Source organism: Paralichthys olivaceus, chromosome 23 (assembly GCF_024713975.1).
Source record: "Paralichthys olivaceus isolate ysfri-2021 chromosome 23, ASM2471397v2, whole genome shotgun sequence".
Taxonomy (NCBI): Eukaryota; Metazoa; Chordata; class Actinopteri; order Pleuronectiformes; family Paralichthyidae; genus Paralichthys; species Paralichthys olivaceus.
Window position 1 is genome coordinate 4,935,401 of NC_091115.1, and position 19,167 is coordinate 4,954,567.

Below are 19,167 nucleotides of genomic sequence, written 5' to 3' on the forward strand. Positions count from 1 at the left end.
GAAGATTGAGGTCAGAGTAAATTAAATAGGAAAACGTTAATTGCGGGTCTGTGACAGCAAACTTCAGGCTCCTACAATAAGCTCTACACACCCATCCACCACTTGACCTTTCCACCCTGCTTCATAAAGGACACAATTCTTTCTGCACCGGCAATCAGGAGGTGTGGAATTGTCTAAGGCCTTAAAGTGTTAAAATCCACTCTACCCTGACAAACATTAAGAGTCATGATCTTTACGTAAAGCAGCTTGCGACTTGAGGATTGTCAGTTGAATATCTGACTAAAATGACGTAAGGTGAACGTTTGCCCTCGATCGCCTAATCCTGTTTAGATAATCAGCTTGTCTGGCGCGTTCCAGAACCTGGTTGTGCAATAGCACCTCACAGTGTTGCTGCGTCACGCTGCTGCACCAGAAACAAAAGATCGCTGACCTTCCAGTAATTCTCTTATCAAATTTACACCACTGGCTGTGACAACTCTCACCCACGCTGTTATCCTGATAGCGACCCGGGGACAACGACACAGTGAACCGAGGCGGCCGCTCTGCAGCCTCGGCAGAAACTAATATTAACGACAGTCGGGGTGTTAGGGGGGGGGGGGGGGTGAGAGTGTGAGCTTGTAGATGATCTATAGTAAAGATTGTGATTGATTGTGTTTGCTGGCTAGGTGTGTTTGGCCTAGCTGTCTCACATCAATCACTAATATGGATCTATACGGCAACGTCTCCTCTATAGATCAGTGCTACAGAGGAGGCGTCCACCAGTGTTTCAGCTCCAGAGTCAAGCTGAGGCTATACTGCTACATTTTAGTTTGAAAATTGACTTTTCAAATTAAAACAGGACCAGCAGCGGTTCCAAACTTTCCACCCGTAGCAGAGAGGATGTGTTTCCAAATGAAAATGCATGGATGTAGCATTAGAATTGAATTTTTTCTCTTCCTGTTTTGCTCCTGTGTTGAAGTAGGTCATACTGTATGTACTGGGTAAAAGTACTGTACAGAGCTATCCATGTGTACATGTATATTTCATGAGCCTCGCCGTGTGTGAGTGTGTTTTGAGAGGTTTGTGTGCTGCACTGTGTTTTTTGAGCTTAGCAGGAACGTCTTCCCTGGAAATCTCTCGTCGGTGTTTCTGTTCTGTTCCTCTGTCGTCAATTAGAAAAGACAGCGAGGGAAGAGAGAGTGAATGGAGCTGCGGGGCTCAGGAAGGAGGACGATGGCGGAGGGTTAAATGAGAGGGGATGTGAGAAGAAGGTGGCGTCGATGAGCTGGAGGTAGAGGAAGAGGAAGGGAGGAGGGAAATCCCCACGACATGAAGAGAAACACACACACGCACTGATGTGAGACAACGTAATGAGCAGAATCACTGTCACATGTGGCCTGATTCTGTTTGTGTATTTTAGCCTCATTAACATGTCACTGTGACAAGAATATGACTCCTCCTGGATTCCTGCTGACATTCTACTAAGAGGCCCAGCGGATAAAGTCCGTAGAAACTGCGGCACGTCTCACTCTGACATTTGCGTCCAGTGCATATCTGAAAGCAGCACAAGTGTGTAGAACCCACTGTTAAGTGAGGTTTTGTAGCTTTCGTCTGGCCGTAGATTCAATCAGCCCAGATGCAGAACCAACGGATTTAAAAAGTCATTTATTCCTGCTGCCATCGGCCTCTTAAATGACTCATTGTGATGTATTTGTAGTTGTTGAATGTTTTATTGTTATTATGTGGTTTGGCTGTGTGTGGTTTCGGCTGCACAACTTATTGTCCCTCTGGGAAAATAAAGATACTTTAAAGCTTGTATTGGTTGGACGTCGATAACCCGGCTCCATCCCACGAGCGCTACGCTGCAGACTCTGACTTCAAATGACGTCATTGGTGCAAGATGACAGCGCTCGTTTTCTGGATAGTTTGGCTTCATTTCCTGACTGGGGAGGAAGTGGAGACACGTCGGCCATCTTTATGTACCGTTCCTTGTTCTGTCCTCACTGTGCATGTAGGTGCACAGTAATCTAGTCAACTAAAACTTTCAATAAAAGTTCTGAAATAATTTATTACAAATCAGAAATCACTGGTATCCCTTAGATGTAGTAAAAATGAGTTGAAGGAGTAGCAAGAAACCGCATTGTCCCTAGTATCAAGCCAGATAATGTTTAATTAGTGAGTAATTAAAATGTCCCCAGAGGATAGGAAGTGCAACACAGCTATTAATCTAGAAAACATGAAGCAGTTTGTGTACCGCTGGGGAAATGTCATATTCTGTGGATTTTAGAAGTAAAAACAAGTAAATACAACCCCTGCAGCAACGAGCAAATTAGAAAGTCTTCAAACATTAATGCACTGGTACTGTTGAGAGATGGAGCACAGAGGACACACACACACACACACACACACACACACACACACACACACACACACACACACACACACACACACACACACTCTCTCTCTCTGAATCCTCATGAACTTTAAGGATAGCACTTTGTAATCCAGTGGGGGACACAAGTGGGGTCGGGCCGGGGGGTTGACTCAAATGGACCTCTGTCTGTCTCAACATATTCAGGCTAAAATTAGCCTGTTTATGAGATTTGCCGCATTCCTACAGGCATAAATGCAACCGCATGACAGGGCCGAGAGTCTAAAACTAATCCGAGCCGACCGCAAACAATGTTCTGCAGCTTGATGATTTATGGTGGTTCATTCAATATCACACTTTATAAAGATCTCTGCTAGCACTGTGTGTGGAGCCGGAGACACTGATGACTGTAATCAGCCAATTAAATCCTAAATTACAACCATTTCAAACACGGCATTCGTTTTAATCTACAACTATCTACTGACGCCTCGCTCAAAGGTTTTCATAGGGATTCACATCCATTAGTGTTATTTATTACAAACTTATGAATGTATGCAAATAGACATATTGATCACATAGTTTTGATTTCATTGCATATTAGAACTCATGTTATAAACAAGTCCATAAATCTTAATGCTTTTACTTAATCCATCCAAGTCGTGTGAAAGGATTTGTTGTCAATCAGTAGATCAAGAAAATAATCAGCAGATTGATTTATAAAAAAGAACGTACGTCAAACAGACGATATGGGGAAGTTATACAGTGGCAAATAAATGAGCTATCAGAAAGCTTCATCACAGGCGATTAAAAGTCACATGCAATGATTTCAAAATGCAAATATCAGAAGAGGAAGTGACATGTAAATGAATCACACCATGTGGAGAGGATGTTTCAGTTCAGACTTTGGTGTCGTACCGTACTACAGCTCATTACTGAGCCTGTGTCATCGCAGAAACTTTGAAAGCAAAATCATTTCAGATGAGTATCGGCTGTGGGAGTTTCCCACGCTGCTCTCCGTCTCCCTATCCTCCCCTAACCCCAGCCGAGTGGGCTTTTTCCCACGATGTGGTCGGGTCTGCGTCTGTGTTTGTGTGTGAGACAGATAAAATAAATATGAGGAGAGAGAGAGAGACAGCAGTGCATGCAAGTTGTCAAATCTTTTCTTTACATCCTCGGTTGATTTTCACAGTTTGAGTTCGCAGCTGCTTTAAAGAGTTGAAAATTCTTTTAACCACACGGACACATTAAACACAGTCTCTCTGTGATTCAGACGGCTTCATAAATCCTTTCGGTCTTTGTCCAGCTCTTCTTTTACCAAGATTTACTGAAGCTTTGGGGCTGATAGTTTAATTCACGGTGCAACACGACCCTGTTTGCTTTCTCTCTTTGTCTCCACTTCTTTCTTACATAACTGTCTGCCGCCAGTACCGGCACAGTTTTGTGTGGTGCTGAAGACTTTTAAATCAACAGTGCCTTGGTTTTTATGCAAACACAGTCTTGTTGTGTCCTTGTAAACCGTGGAAATGACCCAGTTAGGTAATGAATCTGTTGTTTACGAGCGCTGCATGATCAGTGTCTTACAGGATGTATTTCCATGCATCGTCAGTGGCGTTTATGGTCTTGCCCTGCCATGTATTTATAGTATGTGTAAAAACTGCAGGCCCGTTTGCATATATAATAACACAGCGTGCTCGCAATCTGTGTGCGCTCCGCATGATTGTCTCCACTCTGCCTCGATGTGGCTGCCCATAGATTTGTATGTTGGTCTGTAATTGGCCCTTGTTTGTCTGCACTTTTCCTTCAGAGGCGTCTTTCTTCCTGCAAGTGAGGGGGTGTGTAATGTTGGAGATGACGGGCTGCGTGCTGTGCGTAAACGTCCAGCGCATGTTTATGCGTCTGTGTGCGTGCACGTTCCCATCGTGCGTGTTTGTGCGAGACTGAGAAATGATCATTATAACTTGGCCGTGTCCTTGTTTTCCCTCTTTAAACGACCCTGCACACCGAGCTCCGTTCCAGCGTTGTGCCTGTAAGAGCAACTTTGGGATTACAAATAGCTCATTGTGAATCGGGGGCAGAGCCATTTGTTTCCCCCCCCGAACGCAACGTGTCACTGTCCTGCACTTGCAGGTGTGCTGCAGCTAAGCAAAGTGCAACTCTGTGAAATGAGACTGCAGGAAACTGCACATCCTATTAGAGTTACCCAGTCACAAAATAAATGGCGCACACAAGCACACCTGTGGCTCCTGGTGTATCTCACCTATTTCCCCTTGAATTGTGACGTTAGTGCCAAAAAGCTTCTGCTCTTTTTGTTACTTGTGCATCAGCTGAACCAGGTGGAGAGCAGCTTCTTTAAGCAGAGCGAAACCGATGATGCAGGTCAAACCGTACAGTGAAAGACTCGTCCACGTAATTAGGTTTGTGCTTCTCTTGGCGAGCACAAAACAGAACAAGACTAAAAGCACGAAAAAATGACACGGCAGCTAGAATTAAAAACACTTTTTTCAGAAGTGATTTAAAAGAAGTCGACGGTTTCACCCAAGTAATGACTTTATTCATTCCAAAGCCCAGAGGGGGTGAAATGGCTCATAGCAGTTGAAATTATATGGTAGGTCTAGGAGCTATATATCTCAAAACAAACCCCCCAAAAATCTTCTGATTTAAAAGTTGCAATTAATCAGTTAATGGATGTAAGCATTGGTTTTATATGTGGCATCTTTTGGTACCAGCCAAAAGTCTGCCGTTACAATTCTGAGCTCCAGACTTTCCGATGTATTCTTGAACCTCAGGCCTAAGCACGACGACAAGAGACAGAGTTATGTATTTCTACGCAGATGATGCACTGCTCGTAATCATGAACCCAAGATTAGGCCTCTACTCATAAAACGTCTGGAAACATATGGAGCATATTCATCACAGACAAAACTCAGGCAGTGACATTTTAATTCCTGAATTCTCTGCACATCAAGGGAGTAAGTTTTCACAAAGACCTGTCACGGTTACTTGATCGATCTTTTCTGCTGTCAAGTCTAAATGATGCAAGGTTGTTTAAGAAGGAGCTGAATAGATTTTAACAACTTGTCTCGGACGAACAGGGCAGGCAGGACTCTCGTTTTTACTGATGCTTTTTTTCTTTCCTTCGGTAAGTTACACCATAGAACCAAATTACAATGAAATGCAACAACAATGGGGGAAAAGAGCTGGACACTGAAATAACCGAAGACATGTGGCTGCATGCCTGGGAAACACAGTCGTCCTGGAAGAGACTTCTGTTGGAAAAACTTGATTCGCTTTCTTTCTTTCTTTTTTTTTTATCAGTCCCAACCAGAAGTCTAAACAAACTGGCAATGCTCCGCTGCTGAAAGGAATGTGGAGAAATCATAGTTGATCATGCTCCTGGTTTTAGTCGTGTCCCTGTATTCAGCCTTTTTAAAGGAAGTCGCAACAATCAGATCCCCAACATTTCCCCGAGTGTAAAGGCCATTAAAAAATACTGGATTCAGGTAAAACTGTCTTTCTGCTACATCATCATCTTTTATTTCTGCTTTTCCATTTACTTTTCTTTAGCAATTCTTATAATTTGAATTATGTTAATTATACAGAATATGTGGGAATCAATCCATGAATTACTAATGCTGAAAACATTTTTCTATACCTCTGCATTCAAAGGAACATGAATGAATTGCTGTCATCTTGTAGCTTGAGGATGATGTGTGCTCTCAGTGCTGCTCATCACCAGGGAACTGGCCTGAGATGCTGAATGCGATCGTGTGTTTTCAAGGACAAACTGGAGAAAGCAGCACTTTTGTACAAATAGCTGGAGAAAAAAAAAGAAATCACAATAAACAGCACCTCCGTCATGTTGTGGTTAAATCACGCAGCTTTGCTTTTCTGATGATATCTGTGGACAGCTACCAACAAGTGGTCTCTGGAGTAAAGAGGATGAAAGCTCAAGTCCCATAAGCCACTGGGTGTTTTTTTCTTCTGCAGGCATAATTGGGGTAAATGAATTGCCTCTCATGCAATAACCTTCTAGATTGAATGAGCGTCTCTCTTTCCAATCCAATGTGGAGAGCTCTGTTGAGCAGTTGTTAACTCAACCTGTGCCGATGACATGTAATAAAAGAATCCCGGCCTAAGTAGTCGCTGCATCATATGTTGTACTGTGTACTATGAGTACTTCATATGTTGCGTTCTTACATGTAATTATATGTGCCATCTACTTGTATGTTTACATCAGGGATCAGAGAGATCCAGTCTCTGTCCTGTACATTTGTCAGAATCATCAATAAAATTTACTTTGATTATGTTTCATTTAATTTGGCCTCTTGCGTTTTTTAACAACTTGCTATAAATAGTTGAAGAAGCGCAGCGCGCTCAATTTCGTCGTGCAAATACTTGGAAAAATGCGCACGTGTGTGATTCAGCCTTAGTTTTTCCGGTTTATGTCCTGGGTGATATCAAAACAAGTGCAGACGACACGTTTGCAGCTGTGAGTGTGACAAGTACGCCAAAATCTGAGAAAATCCAGGACAGATGGAGGCGACGAGAGGAGTGAGATGGATGTAGACAAGAGAGGAAACAAGCCGTTTCTTCTTTTTTTGCAGAGCTGAGACAGCTTTCGACCCTCCGGTGCTTCGTAAGCGGGATGCCTCTCGCTGCTGTGAGCATGCACACACGCTCACAGACACACACTTGGCAGGTTCATAGACATTCATGGACAAGCTATTTTGATAGATCTGATAAATAGCGCGGGCCGGAGAGTCTCATGGTTTGAATACCTTTTTTTTTTTGTGCGGAGGGTAATTGCATGCAGCTGTGTGTGAATGCGACTTGGCAGCGCATGGATGGATGTGTGTGTGTGTGTGTGTGCTCTTTTTTTCGGGGGGGTGTTTGCGTGTGTGTGTGCGATTGGCGAGTAGGAGAAGAATAGCGACTGAGATGGAAAAAAAAAAAACTTGTGAAAGAGAATGTATAATTTTCTTGCACGGCGGAGAGCAGCAAATGGAGAAAGGCGGGGAAAGTGACTGTGATGGAAGCAGACAGTGAGAGATGCATCGACGAACAAGCATCCGTGTCCGAGTGTATTTACATGGAAACAAGATTGAGGTTATGAGCCGTCTCCAGTGATGAGTGATAGATGGACAGTTAAAGAGTTGGCTGTGGCCTTCTGGGAAACTTGGGAGACCTGAACTTGAGCCTCCTTTCTGTTCATTTCTTATGAATAATGTGAACACAAACAGATGAGTCATCATATTTTCAGCGTATGAATCTCCGTATCGTGGTCCAAGACCAAACCAAGTCCACATGTGGCTGTTGTGTTTCATGCTCCAGTCAGAGGGATTGTTGTTGTGGTTTGCCAAGCTTGCTAGCATAGCTTCGCTAAAAGACTGGAAGCAGGTGTAACTTGCATAATTTAGGCTAGCTGCTTCCTGTTGTCACAGACACGAGCGTGGTATCGATCTTATTCTTGGCATGAAAACAAAAAGGAATATATATCCTGAAATGTTAAACCTACAATACAGCGCCCATTGAAAACGTGCCTGTAGGTTGGGACTAATTGCTACGCCTGCGTTAATCCAGCTTCGTCCAAACAACCTGCCATGTTGATTTCCTTCTCCGCTCCGATGGAGTCTGGGTGTCAGCCTGTGGCAGGTCGCCCTTTTTCTTTTTGAAATCCCTCTCTTCTAATTTTTAGCATGAAAACAATCACGTATATATCCTAACCTGTTCAACTTTATAGAAGACGTTAACATCTTCAGAACTGACATGAAGCTTTTATTTCACGCTGCACAGAAAGCTGCAACATGTCGATGACCCAATGACCTACAGATGTAGCCGTGCACTGGTATTATTGACCTTCCAGTTTCCCCTCGGGGATCGTCCAGGTTTCGTTTCCCCTCATTACAGAGAATCAGCAGCAGAGAATATCTACTTTACTCAAATTCAATAGCCCTGTTTTTTTCCTTTTGGCCTTTCACACGGAGAGAAAACGGCTTCAGTGTCAATGAATGCCAACTTTCTTGTTAAGCTGAATAAGGTTGCTACTCTCACGTTGTACAAATAAAATGCATACCCCACTGTATTTAACGAGTGTAAATGGGGTTGTTGATCAATATAACGAATGAGCAGTAAATCAATAGTAATGTCTCGAGGGCTAATGAGTTTTTCCCTTTTAGTTCAGTTTCTGGCTCCAAAGTTCTTTTGGACACACACCTAACCTCGTGTTTTTAACTATTTATAAGAATAGCATGATATTTTGGGACATTTTTATAGTTTTCTTTTGCCAAGAGTTGGATGAGAAGATTGATTCAACTCTTATATCTGTCATTGAAAGCTCTGGCTCGGTCCAATGGTTCATAACCCCTCATAAAAGCACAATATGTGTGTGAGCTGTGAGCCCAGTCTTTTTACTGCTCATCATTTGTTGATCGATGTTGATGAAAATCCACAGTTTAGCTTAATGCCCATTCAAAGCTTCTTTGCTCTCGGGCATTGCTCAAAGTAGGGGGATTATTTTTTCATGTTTCTTGGGAGAAAGTCAAAAAAAAAATTCCATTGCTGCAAATGGGCCCAACACTTCAAACAGTTTTCTTGCAAACTCACAACACAACAGTGGGCTCGGTGCCCGGTGTTATCTGAGGAGCTGCCCGCTTACTGTTCCAGCAGAGACTCACTCTGTTCATACACTGCAGCGACAAAGAAATACATTTATTTAGTTTATTTGCATGTTTCTAACAACATCAACGTAGAGGCTTATATGAGAATCTGTCAGTACATGCATGTTTATTCTCAAGTTTACAAAATGGCCCAAAAAATCTGTACTTTTTTTTTTTTTACTTAAAACATGCTAATATCAGGATTCAGCATAAACTTGTTAGATTCTGCTTTAGTTGTGCGCCTTCATGCAATTAGCATACAGCTCCCTACAGGGATGTCGTCCCTCACAAACCCCACCCACGACCAATCAACTCCAATATTTAATCATTTGGGTTGTCGTCTATTCCCGACTATTCAACCTTAGTATTAGAATTAGGGGGAGTTTTCATTTAATCCTGGAGTTTCATCTCAACAATCATCTGAGAGCAGAATATTCTGACAAATCTGCTCTGACCCCGGCACAGTCGGTCGGCGTGTCTGTCTGAGATGTGTTTACCTGTGTGGTCCTGCAGCAGCAGATGTGCGATCCTGCGGTCTGAGCTGTCAAATGGGATGTGGCAGTCCTGCTGACAGGCCTATTACACTCTCACGGGGGGGGGGAGGATACTCATGCTATGAGGAGATACAGCTGTCCAACATACCAACACCAAAATCTATCTCCTCAAGAAAATACTGAAGAAAATGTAATAGATCATAGGTATATCTATATCTAGATAGACATGTAAAGGGGTCAGGTGTTGAATTACCCAACATGCATGGCTGTCAGTAGCAGTTGTCATTAATTCATCCCAAGACATTGGTTGCCGTGGTGATACACACTCGAACACGTGCAGATGAGGTTATTTCCCTGACACTTTCTGTACAGGCTTTCTGAACTGTGTGAATCCTTTAGATGAGTTTGAATGTTTTTGAATTTAAGATCATGTTTTCATCTTGATATATGTTATAGGATATACTTTATATATATATCTATATATATATAGATATATATATATATATGTTGCATTCTTCCGACAAAGCGTAATGAGTAATCTATATGGATGAGGTTACAATGTTTTTTAGTTTCACACTAAAATATCCCTTTAATTCCCTCTGGACTGGTTCACAAATTGAACCAAAGCAAAAGTCTTCTCCACACTTTATAACTGACTATGTGACTTTAAAGATTCGAATTGAATATTTCCAGTGTTTCAGCAGATCTGTCCGATTTTTATCTCTGAGCCTGAGTTCGGCGAGGGCGGTCGCGCATTGTTTAGCACCTTGGAGAGCTGAGCAAGAGAGACAGAAACACAGAGAGGTCTCTGGATAAACCAGAGCCTTCTGTCACACCATATATAGCCATAGCTCCCAGCTACTGCCCTGACACACACACACACACACACACACACACACACCACCTTTACAGGACAGATGCTTTGTCACACAACAAGTATAAAAATGTTTGTGAGTGTTACACGGACGCTGACCAGTAATGTAAATGTTTAGTTTACAAGTGAGCAGAGCAGTTTCTTTGTTTCTTCTAAAGTGAACCTCAGGAGCTGAGCAGAATTAAAACACTTTACTTTTTGTTCCCTGCTGTTCATCATCATAAGCCTCACACTGATATCGTTCCATCATGATTTCCTTTGCACCTGCATAGCTAATTTCCTTGTAATGAAGATAGACTTGGTGTGGCTGCTACTAACCCGATGAGTTGCTGAATGATATTTTGCCTGAAACAAATCACAGAATCACAGCACAAGGAAATGGGCTTTTGTGTAAAATGCAGTTTTCCAAGATGAGTTGACCGCAGACCTTTGAGTGTATTATAAAAAAAGAAATATTAAACACAGTTTAGAGATGCACGCCTCAGTAATAATAATAACTGTATCTTCTACACTCTGAGGGAGCCTCAAGCAGGGAACATTCAGATATAGAAGCTGGAGTGTGATGAAGTTTGCTGAATCAAATCCTTTTTGGGATATCTGCAAAAAAACAAAGAACAACAAATGCATCTGTTCCTACCATGGCGCCATTTAACGAGCATCACAAAGGCTGCCCTTTGTGGAAGAGCTGAAAAGATTAGCTGATCCACAAAGTATTGTAAGGATTGATTAATCCTTTAATTGTCTGAAGAATGAATGCCAACCATTACCTGTTTCCAGTTTCTCAGCTGTAAATATTGGCTGCTTGTCTTTGTCAGAGCTGAATATATTTGGGTTTTGGATTGTTGACCTGACAAAGAAAGAAACATGAGGATGACATCTTGACTACTGGGAAATTATGATGGACGTTTTCTCAATTTTCACAGTTTCTAGACCAAACAATGGATTATATAATAAAGTAATATAGGACAGTAAGTAACAGGAGATGATTCTGTTTAAATGTGTTTGTTTGTTTGGTTCATATAATTTCAGAGAAAAATTATCCTAAGCTCAAGCTTACATTTTAAGATAAGATAAGATACTGTATTAACCCTAAAGGAAACTCTTGTGCGTACTTGCTGTGGGATAACATAAACAGCAGCACAAAATACAATTGAGTTCAATAGAATAAAACAAGAGGATTAAGTAAAGTAAAATGTAATTGAAAATAAACATAATGTATGTTATAAGTTGGAATAATAATATAGAGTGTATACGGAGTAAATACACAACCAATTCTTAATAATTTACAATTCAAATGAGTCACATGAAACTGTAAAATAATACTAATATAATGAGGCAATAGAAAGTAACAATGACAAGTTGCTAATTTTGTCCTATCGACTGTTAGACACGGACTTTGTCATTTGGGAAATTATATGAAACAGAAAAACAGCCAATCGATTAAATCAATTAACATTAATCATTGATTAGTTGGGTCTGTGTCATAATGCACGATGGCAATGTCTCCTCGGGCAGGGCAGCCGCTGCTGAGCCTTTTGTAGCTCAAACAACAACGACGCCATCTCCTCTCTGGAGTTAAAATTGGAAAAATGACGGAGACGAACACCGCTAATGATGCAGCGGAGAAGTGTACGAGCCAAGTCGTCAAAAGTGTGGGAACATTTTACACCAAAGCCTCCAAGTATAGCTGCAGGAAATCCCTGCTGTAAATCATTAAGGTTATCACACTTTTATTTTATATCATATCTCTAAATGTCTACTATAAAAACTTGACAGTCATGTCCTTTGCGGACGTATGTGGTTCACTGAGTGCCCTTCTAGTTCATTGTGTTTTTCATGCAGTATATCTTTTATATCTCTCTTGACAGTAGTTTCCAGTCACACAGGTCTTGACAGTGCTTGTGTCTGAAGAACTTCACCAGAGTTCTTCTCATTAGATCTACAGTATAAATGCATTGACCTGCTCTTACAGTCCGCTCTGCAGATTGTTCTTCCTGTTGAGGTGGAGTTCTGGAGCTGACGTTTCCCTAACGCCACACAGATCTGGACGGGATCGATGCTCGGCCAGATGCATCTGCGGCCGGCTGTTGTTAAGTGAGGATCTAAAGCTCCCTGTCGCTAACTTACAGTGAGGAGAATTACCTCGGGAAGACACACACTCGCACAGCTTCTACACACACTTACAGATCGTCTCAAGCTCCCCAGATTGTGACAGCACCAATCAATAGCAGCAGCGGTGAAGCAGACAGCGCCCATTTCTTCACCTCCTGCTTCTCTCAGTTAGATTAAAGAGAGAGGAGGAAATGTCCTCCGCCTCCATCGCTGTCTTTGTTTCTTTTGTCCACCGGTTTGCCTCGCTTTGTGTTTTGAAGAGAGTGTGTTGTCGACTGACCTTCACGCTTCTGTCTCCTCTGCCTTACTGACGATTTCTCATATCGTCTTTAAAAGTCACGGCGAGAAAGAGTCAGATAAATGAATTACACATTTAAAGCAAAGGTATGTAACTCTATCAATAGAGATTTACCACAATGACAGTTTGTGAGAGTTCACAGGCGTGTTTTTCACATGAAACCTCTGCAAACGTTTGTGCTGCGTGAGAGAAAAACCTGAATTCTGTATGCGAGTGTGAGGGAGTCGGCTTGGGACAGAGGAGGGATGTTTCCATCTCTATTTAAGGCTGTGGACTGTGAGACAAAGTGCCAGATTGTTTAAGACTTGGGAGAAGACAAACTGTTCTAATGAAGCTGTGTGTGTTTATGTGGAAAGTGTATTCAGCTGTCTTCAGACGAGGTATCATCTGGCTGTCCAACCCTCCAACTGTCTTCTCTTCTTCATTGTTTTCCCCCTCCTCTTTGATGTGCTGCGTGATAAGCATTTTGTCACATTAGATCCATTTTCTCTTGCTTCCTTTCATGTCCTTCCTTCGTACACCGCACCCTTTCAATCCTGATCAAGTGACACGTCGGCTCATGAGTCAGGTCAAAGGTCAGGGGCGTGTGGGTCTGTGGAGACTGTGTTTCTCACACAGATCGTGGACATCTGTGTTCTGTATTTCCTTCATATTATTATGTTTTGTTTTTGTGTGGAAAATAATAGGTGAATATATATATATATATATATATATATGAATATATATATATATCGATGAAAAGGGGATATTGTCTATCAGTGTGTCTTTTAAAGCTCAGATTGTGTGATCGCCAGTGAACGCCCAAGTAAAGTGTGTGCTTGTGTGTTCGCTGTGGTCAAGTGTGAGGCGATGCAGTAATACATGAGTCCTCGAGACAAATGCAGGCATTAGTCTTCTACTGTGCAGTGTATAGAGGGATAACCAGCCCATTTATTCCTTCAGCTACTCCAGCCCGATCACACTGATTCCATACACAGCCAACAGAGGCCCCAAAGTTTTCACACCACAACATTAGCAAAACTTCTCTAAAGCTGCTTTCAGACTGAATGTGAGAATACAAACTCTGAGTCAGTTGCTACAGATCTTTTTCTGGATGTTTTCCGCTTTGCCACCTAGTAACATGTCAGAGTGAGCCCATGTCAGAATACAGAAGGAAATCGTTCACAGCGAGCGAGTGGGCAGGTTTGCTTTCTTTTTTAGTTTGTGGCCACAAACTCCACGAGTATTTCTTGAGGCTCTCTCTCTCTCTCTCTCTCTCTCTCTATCCTTCCTTCCTTCTGGACAACCAAATGATCAATGATCAAACTTCATCAATGGACTCCCTAAATCCCAGTGGGGAGTTGTGCACGTATTGATTACGTGTGGCTTGTTTTAATTATTGGTGTGTGTGTGTATGAAGAGAGTGGGGTCAGCCTCACTTTTAACCACGAGACGTGTGTGTGTGTTTGACCTCATGATAAATTACTTCCTGTGATGGGACCAGTGGCCTCTCGACCTATTGAACGTGTCAGTTGATGTTTGTTCCTTTGATGCCATTTGTAACTGACTGACTGCCCCCCCCTCACTTGTTTTGTCATTTTGAACAGAGGCCCATGTTTTTGGTTTGTTCAGACCTCTGCCACTTATATCGTGAAGATTCCTGCAGCATTTCTCCTGGATTAACACAAATGAGACCCTATATCATTAGAACTGCGGCAGCCTTTCTAAAAACTGTTTTGTCCTACGTCATCTATCAATAGATTTATTTTCTGAAAACTGAAATTGCATTTTGAGGTTTGAAAGCTGGACTGAACAATCACGTGAGACGTCAGAAAAAAAGAAGCTTTGTTTATTGTTATAACTCTATTTTGTTTTTCAGCAGCTATTGACCTGATTTGAAAGTCAGATGGAGTCCCATGCTGGGGGTGGGGGGGGGGGGGGGGGGTAAGCCACTGTGCAGCGAATTCAAATGAACAAAATTGCTAACGAGCCATTTTGTGGCGAGGGGGAGCTGCTACTTTGCTAAATATGCAAAAACAAATGAGGCACTTTTACGAGAATAAGTTGAGCCAATTAGAGATTTGCCAGAAGCTGAGGAGGAGGAGGAGGGTGAGATCTCAGAGAGGATAGCTGGGACATTATTCTGTAGTGTTGAAGTCTGTTATCTAATTAGAAATCCGTTATATTGAATTGTTTTTATGTATAAGTAGAAGAAAGAAAGGTACTCTCATTTGAAACTATTAAAATTCCTTTATTATCCTGGCATGTTCATACTGAAACCAAACTGGCATTTTGGGAGCCAAACAGATCTGGAGATGGGAGTCTGGGTTTAATAAATCAACTGTAAATAAAGATGGACAACGTGTCTCCACTTCCTCCCACTCTCCAGAAATGAAGCTAAAATATGCAAACATGTCCATCTGCACATTCAGAGCCAGAATCTGCGCTGTAGCGATTGGGGGAAGGAGCTGCGGTAGCGAGGGTCCCGTCGATACACATGCCCGACCAATCAGGAGCCAGTCTCAGCTGTCAATTATGACATCACAGCTCGTTTTTATACACGTTATGTCCTCTTCAAATGTTATATTAATATGTTTCATGGTCACAGGCTCGGTAAGACTTCTTATTCTGACAAACCAGGTCCTCAGTTGATATTTTCACCCTCTGCATCAACCATGCGGTGGATTTACTCGTCACTATAATTGGTGTAGCAGTGGAGCGGCAGAGAGTGGCAGGTCTGTGAGGAACGTGAGATGGAGAGAGACAGAGAGGGAGAGGGAGAGGGAACACCTCTGAAAGCAGCAGTGTTTGAGCTGTGTGGGTGTGAATGGGATTTTCTCCATGATGTTGTGGGAATATAAAGTGAAAATGAGTCCACTGACAACATGTCTGTTCATAACGGAGCCTGACTAATAACATTGACATGGTTTCTTTAATTAGCCCGTATCATCAATATAACCAAAGTCAAATGTCATTTCTGACCATTAGGAAGAGTTTAAAACCACAACCTTCACTAAGGAGCAAAAATTAGTCTTCAAACGTTAAAGAAATATTAATGTAAAATATATACAATTATCAATATTGACTGCCAATGCTTGTCTTGATATAATTCATGTCGAGCCCTGCTGTATATCATAATCAAATCAATCAAATATCTACATTTTTGAGAGTATGAGTCAAATTTCCCCAATGTTCAGCCTCAGACCACATCAGTGTGTGCACGCAGAGAGACGTGAGAGTGCGTCTGTGCCGAAGGCAAAGTTACGGCTCGAGCAACCTTTGAAGTGCCTGGTTTTTCATACGTGAGGATGTAAAGTCATTGTTTCTGCAGCGTTTGAAGTCGTCACTCTCTTACTGCTCCTGCATCTCTCTGTATTTGCAGCGTGTCCATGTGCATCTGCAAACATATGCATATTTGTGTGTGCAAATTATAGAGATGAGGAGGAGACAGAAAAGAGGGAGAAGGTGATAGACGGAGAAATCGAGGGAGAGAGAGAGACGGCGTTGATTTTGTATTCTCTCTCCGCAGAAATTTAATTGGTCCTCTGAGAGTTTCCACACAATTTGCACTATAATTTCTGTATGGTTGAGCTGATCTCACCTGTGACACCGCACACACACACACACACACACACACACACACACACACACAAATCTTATCCATACCTGCACACCTGCTCGAGACATTAGAATATAAAGCAGAATATTCATGCCCTGCAGCATCACGGAGGATGAATTGTCTCCATGACAGCGAGGGTTTAAACATCAAACGACAGAACCAAAGAAAAGTATTTGTGTGTGTGTGTGTGTGTGTTTCTCCAGCATGTCTCTTAAGCAGCAGGTATCTCTTCTGCTTCTTCCACACAACAGGTTATGAAGCATTTCTACTTCCTGTCTGCTGTTATCAGTTCTCATAGCGAATGCATCTCACCTCCATATTGGTTCCCTTTTTGATTTCCTGTCAAGTTATTGCTGTTGTCGTGTTTCTCTGTCTTGGCTAAAAAAAACCCCCCATACATCATGAGGTGGCATGAATTTCAACTCAGCTTCTGGGTTAGGCCTTTCCTCAAACTCTCCTTAAAAATAATGGAAATAGAAAAAGGAAAAAGGATGCGGGGCTACGAAGGTTTTCCCAGTTTCTTGGCTCCTTTTCCTTTGAAGACAATGCTCTGCTTTGATGTAGCCTCCACTTTGCTGCAACTTGATGCCAGCTGGAATATCCGTGAAACGGCAGCAAATGAAGGCTTTAGCTCTGAATGGCTGAATGAGAAGTTTGCATTCAAAATGAGTGCAAGACATTCCAGGTTCTCTTTTGAACTGATTAAAAAAAGGCACTTTTGAAGAGTTGGGGAAGAATTCTGCTCTTGTACGATGTGCAACAACATTTTTAAGTTTATTGAGGTTATGTTTTTGCAAATGTAGAACTTCATTAGTCTCCACCCTGATGTTTTGTAAAGCATGAATCTTCAGCCTGTTAAGCTTCATTGACAACGCAAATCAATTTTCTATTTCTAGCTTTAGAGAAGTTTTGCTTCCCACCACAGTGACGTGTGAAGAATTTAACTTTTACACAAATCTCATTTACTCATTGCCATTCTAGTTCTGATATGAATCAAACTGATGTTGCTTCCTTCTGAAATAATTTTGTGGACAGATAAAACCTAAACAGCTTGTTCCCAAGTTACATCTTGTCGTAAACGCAGTTGTGAGCGTGCTGTGCTGCAGTAAAGGTGAGGCGTATCTGTCAGGCTGTAACTGAAGAAGGGTTCAAACAGAGGGCAGCGTTGCTCTGCCTGCTGGGAGGCCTTGCATGATGTTTGACCTCTTTACTTTTCAGTGCTTTAATTAAAAAAGTGTTTGGACCACAGCAAGGGTGAAGGAGCAGGGGGGAGAGAAAGTAGTTGTTCAAGGATAAAGTCACAAATCTCAGATGCAAAGTAAGACTTTAGGTTTTTGTCGCGTGATGTTCAGAAAGACGCAAAGTTAAAGAACAACACATTAACCTTTAATGGTAGTTGCACACACACACACACACACACACACACACACACACACACACACACACACACACACACACGGAGTTGACTTCACGTTGCTGCAGCTCCTGAGGTTAATTAGACAGGACGTCGTCTGCATATTTGACAAATCCACTAAGAGTCTGCATTCCTGCTGCAGCACCTCTTCTCCATTATCTAATCTCAAGTCGCCTTCTAATTCTATTTCAACTCTGCTGGAAACAACGAGAGAAGTGACACGGCTGAATTTGTAGGTGGAAAGTGGTGGAGCAGGACATAACGGCTGTGATATGAAAACAGGTCTTTCTCTAGAGAATCACCTAAAGTTCACGTTGTTGTTGTTGTTGTTGTTGGTCCTAAATGTAATAATTCATAACATGCTTGCTCAGTGTTAGAGCCACCTACGCCCGCTGCTGGTGTCGGTGCAAACACGTACATAAGCATGCACTCTACGACATGGGAAAGGTGTTGTGCTTACAACACCTTGTTCAGCTCACAGTGAGGCTCACACACTGAGAGCAGCGACCACACAGTCCCTCACAAAATGGCCACATATGTTTGTTTGTGCAGGTTTTTTTTATGAAGGTTGTGTGACTGCTGTGGCTGTGCATTAATAAGCTGCGTTTGTTGCCGTGTAGGAAAGGTGGATTGTGTTTGGGGTTGTGCAGAGTGTGAAAGAATCTTTGTCTGGTGAGTTTTAATGAATCTGTGTGCAGATGTTTGAAGGCTAATGTGTTTATATGTGTTGGTAAATGACTATAAGATATTGAAAGGGGAGTGTGTGGAATAATTTTAATGAATTAGAAGTAAATTACTAATGGAACTGTTAAATATTTCAATGGTGGTGGCTTGTGGGAATGTTTAATCATCTCTATCTCTGAAAAAATAAAGTTTGAATGAATCAGACATGACAAAGTTAATTCAAATGCTTGTAGTCAGACAAGGTTGACACATTCGTCTGTGACGCCTCCTCTGCTGCCTCACTCTCAACATTTACTCTCTGGTTTGCATGAACAATAAAGCCAAGTGTATCACTTCGTTCTTATACATGAAAAATAATATTCATGGTGAATGTTAGGGGATCAAATGTGCTCACAGTAGAAACATAGAGACGTTAACTTTGCTCCTAGTTGTCTTATTTTTTGCCTCTGTGGCATTTTGTCCATTGACTCTCCCTTCAGCCTGCTAACAACCACTCCTACTGGTTGTATAGGTCAGCGCTGAAAGGGGTCAGCAGAACGATCGATACACACACACACTTGTTCAGACGACCTAATAGAAGCTCGTGCCATGTTTCTCCGTCTGTGCTCTCCAGCCCTCTGACCTGTGTGTAACATTGTGTGTGTGTGTGTGTGTGTTTTTACTCTTCTGTATCTTATTTGTTGTTGA

General features: G+C 42.1%; 1 protein-coding gene and 1 long non-coding RNA gene across 5 annotated transcripts in view; one reads left to right on the forward strand and one right to left on the reverse strand.

Annotated features, from left to right (window-relative positions):
• anks1b (ankyrin repeat and sterile alpha motif domain containing 1B) overlaps positions 1-19,167 on the forward strand; it is a 253,213-nt gene that overhangs the window by 19,238 nt on the left and 214,808 nt on the right. The gene's annotated exons all lie outside the window — the stretch shown is intronic.
• On the reverse strand, positions 14,994-16,688 carry LOC138406739 (uncharacterized). The gene is made up of 2 exons (XR_011240094.1): positions 16,041-16,688; positions 14,994-15,500 (listed from the first exon to the last, which is right to left on the reverse strand). It is a non-coding gene; the product is annotated as an uncharacterized lncRNA (long non-coding RNA).